Raw genomic sequence first — 4,272 nt, forward strand, 5'->3', positions numbered from 1 at the left:
TCTTCAACCACATCTCAAACAGCACGACTTCCAACTGCCGAGGGCTTTGAAAAATGGGTGAAACTCACACAAAATGAGAGAAAGGGGAATGAATATTCTTAGCAAGGAAAATGGTACAAGCAAGACACAGATTTTGAGGGAGACCAAGTATGTGGATTGGTCTAGGAAGAAGCCAGTTGATCTGGGGCTGAGTTTAACTGGGGAGTTTGTAGGAGGTTCAGGTAGAGAGGTAGGGAGGCTGGCCCCCTGGGGAAACCCTGGATTGTAGGCTCCATTCCCCACACACTGAACAATCTCTCTCATTCCAAGAGGAGCCTGCTCTGGGATTAAGGAGATCTCCTTGTAACCAGGTGCTATAGCTTCATGAGAACCCAGGCCACTGTGGACCCAGTAGGAGATGGCCAGAGAGAAGACAGCCATGAAAAGATGCTTGGTGTTTAGTTACTGCAGACAGCTTTTCCCTCAGCTTCTAACTTGCCCTGTGATCTGACCAGCAAATCATAGACAATCCACAGCCAGCTTGTGGAGGAAGACTCCCTGAGGTCTCCATGTCCTTGGGGATATGTCAGTTTAGCCAAACTGGAGGTGGTTAGTAGGGGCAAACTTCAAAGAGCTTGTCCCTGAGATACAGGCTGATTTCATGGTTTGTGCAAGGAGGATGCTAGAAAAGAGGAAGAGCCACAAAGAACATGACAGGCCAGGGCAGGCATGGGACAGAGAGCTCAGGGCACAGAGGGGGTCGGAGGACAGGTCTGAGGGTAGTTGCTACCTGTGAATTCTCCCTCATCCTCAAATTCCTCCAGTCTCATGGAGCTGGAGTGAATACCAAAGGATGGATGGATGCAATGAAAATGGTGCAGAGGCTGTACACACTCAGGACATCATGATGATGAAAATGGCAAGCCTGACATCTGTGGGCCCTGCAGCAAGGGTCGTAGGGAAACAGCCTGACTGGGACTGCCCATCTTCCCTTCCCACACTTGGTTCCACCCTATGCGACAAGAGGACCTGCATGCATGTGTGTGAATACTCCAGACCATATGTCTAAGCTCCATTCCTTGCTTTGAGAACCCAGAACCTGGTCTTGAAGAAGCGGTTGTGAGATCCAGGGGTCATGTCCTGTGGGTGCCAAAGATGTGGACACAGCAGGACAGGAGAAAAGCCAGTGCTGGGCCCCTCTAAGCATGGAGCCCAGAGCCAGGGCCCTGGTAATGTAGGGCTAAAGATAGTATGGATGAAGGTCTGATGACCCTAAAACAGTGAAATAGAAGCAAACCACACAGGACTGGACTCAAATCCTAGGTTTAATACTGACTTTCTTAGTCATTTAACTATCATCTACTATGTGTCAGGCACGTCTTAGAGTTGTAGGTTCCTCCTGGACAAATCTGAGACTTCACACCTGCCTTGCAGAGTGGTTCATTTCTGCCAAATATCAGCCTTCCGATAAACAATGGTTATTGTTGTCTTTAACATAAAGTCAATCGGCAGAGGACAGCAAACTCAGAGCAGTGAGAAGAGAGAGCAGAACCCTTGGGAGAGGGAGTGATCAAGGAGAGTGGAGAGAGGTAGGTGAAGTTTCCCTTGGGGGCTGAAGACACCCTTGGACAGCTTAGGTAGATTCAGATATGTCCAACCCTGGCCACGGGTCCACAGCTCACAGGCCTTCAAAATTGTTTTGTGTTATTTCATCTGAGCAGGCTCCTGCTCCATGTTCAGAAAAAAAATTCTGGGCTTCCCTGGTGGCGCAGTGGTTGACAGTTCACCTGCCAATGCAGGGGACACGGGTTCATGCCCTGGTCTGGAAAGATCCCACATGCCGCAGAACGGCTGGGCCCGTGAGCCATGGCCGCGGAGACTGTGCTCCGCAATGGGAGAGGCCACAACACTGAGAGGCCCGCGTACAGCAAAAAAATTTTTTAAAATAAATAAAATTAAAAGTCTACTGCTTTTTAAAATCTCCAGACTGTCTCCCACCCTCCATTTTGCACAAGTCCAGCCCACGCTGAGACTCTCTCCCATACAAGTTACACAACTGAGCCTCCAAACAGCTCACACCAGTAAACAGGCCCCCAAGACCCAGGAGGCACACACTGTGGGAAATGCACACACGGGTAGAGACAGACCTGCTAATACGTTCACAGGTTGGAGGTCTTTCTCCCGAAGGCAGACGAGATATTGCTGCAGTAAAAGGTGAAATTGCTCAGCCCTGTCTTCCAAGCACGGACCAGGGAGGAATCCCTAAGACCAGGCTGACACAGCTCATAAATCTCCCACATTTCTGTTTGTCCCAACCTGCATCATTTCAAGTACATGTGGGATTGTCACATTTTAAGAAAATAAATTAAATGAAATGGTAGATTCGCCTTTGTGATCCTGATGTGCAGATTACATATTATTACGTTATGTATCTCACACCCTCCAGTGCATTTGCACTAGGGTATGATTATTGGATTTTGATGTATTGCCAACCTCAAACTCAAATAAATATTTTTCTCTACTAAGTGATGCTGGGAAGGAAGGCACTTCTTAAACATAAAGCCTATTTGTGTGGTTTAATAAGAAATGCAAGGAAGCCAAAGTGAGGAAGAATAAATATGCCAGCTCTGGTCTTCCATGGTAAGTCTTGTATATCTAGTTCCTTAAACCCCAGAAAAATAGACAGACACAGAAAAGAGGCCTGGAGCCTGCTCTAATTCTCAGAAGAATTCATGCACTCACTCAACAGACATTTATTCAACATCTACTATGTGTCAGGCACGGTTCTGGACATCAAAGGTAGGACAGTGAAGAAGGCAGACAAAAATCCCTGCCCTCCAAAAATCTGCATTCTAGAAATGAGAAAATCAACGAGTAAAATACATAACATTCCTGTGGATAAGAGCCTTAGAGAAAAATTAATTTAGTCAGTGGGATAGGGAGTATGCTTGGTACCAATTATAAATGGGTGGTCAGAAATGGCCTTGTGGAAAGAGTAACATTTGACACAAGCCCTGTAGGAAGTGAGGCAGCCAACCCTGGAGATATCTGCAAGAGGGAAGTGTGTGAAAGCAGATGGAACAGTAAGTCCAGAGACCCTGAGACAGCAGCAGGTTTGCAATATTCAGAAGACAGTCAAAGCCTGAAGCAGAGCAAGGTTAAGCAAGGGGCAGTGAAGTAGAAGTGAGGAGTCAGAGAGGTGATGGGGGATGGGGTGGCCAAATTGGTAGGGCCTTATAGGCCACTGTAATAACCTTGGACTATTTTAGGTCTGTTGTACAGTGATGGGTGAAACATATATTGCCCCTGCTTTTTCAGAGACTACCTTATGACTGAAAATCCTTAAGTAGCCAAATATGTATAGAGTGAGAAATGTTATAGTTGGGGAGGAGTGCTTGAGAGGAGTGATGGGTAAGTCAGAGAGAGACTCCTTCCAGCCCACCGCTACCCCCTCCACCATGGAAACCTCTCTTCGAAAGTCTCTGGTTATCTGAAGACACCACTCAAGAAGGGGTCTGACCTCCCTTCTTTACTGCCCTTAATGTAGCTTGAACAGTTGGCAAACTTTAGAAACCAAGAGAAAAAGAAATATTAAAAAGGACATAGAATTTAATATGGTACAATTTCACTTCTCACGTAGGTCTAAAGAAATGTAACTTTATGTCATTAAAAATATATATGGATACTTACCTGGCAGGGGAGATACCATGATCATGAAGGTGGTTTACCCAGGACAAGGCTCACTCATTGCACTGCGAGTGTGCTGACACCTGCAATTTCCCCAAATGGGGGAAACTCAACTGCATAATTTGTGGTAGTGGGGAACTGCATGCGCGCTTTCCCCCAGCAATTTGTGGTTAATAATAGAACTGACCAGTTGAGCTGAATGAAAGGTGTAAAAACGTTTGAGGTGGACTTTCTCTCATAGTGCAGTGATTGAGAATCTGCCTGCTAATGCAGGGGACATGGATTTGAGCCCTGGGAAGATCCCACATGCCGCAGAACAACAGGGCCCATGAGCTGTAACTACTGAGCTTGTGTGTCTGGAGCTTGTACTCCCCAATGAGAAATGCCATGACAATGAGAGGCCCTCGCTCGCCACAACTAGAGAAAGTCCACACACAGAAACGAAGACCCAACACAGCCAAAAATAAATAAATTAATTAAAAAATAATTTTTAAAAAATATATGGAATCCTAGAAGATGGTGGAGTAGAAGGCCATGTGCTCATTCCCTCTTGTGGGAGCACTGGAATCACAACTAACTGCTGAACAATCATCGACAGGAAGACAC

At 46.3% G+C, this 4,272-nt stretch overlaps 1 non-coding gene across 1 annotated transcript; it reads left to right on the plus strand.

Moving 5' to 3' along the window:
- Window positions 1-3,661: 3,661 nt before the first annotated feature.
- On the plus strand, window positions 3,662-3,825 carry LOC136127719 (U1 spliceosomal RNA). Its single transcript, XR_010656173.1, has one exon. It is a non-coding gene; the product is annotated as a U1 spliceosomal RNA (small nuclear RNA).
- The last annotated feature ends 447 nt before the right edge of the window (window positions 3,826-4,272 follow it).

This window comes from Phocoena phocoena, chromosome 8 (genome assembly GCF_963924675.1).
Source record: "Phocoena phocoena chromosome 8, mPhoPho1.1, whole genome shotgun sequence".
NCBI lineage: Eukaryota > Metazoa > Chordata > Mammalia > Artiodactyla > Phocoenidae > Phocoena > Phocoena phocoena.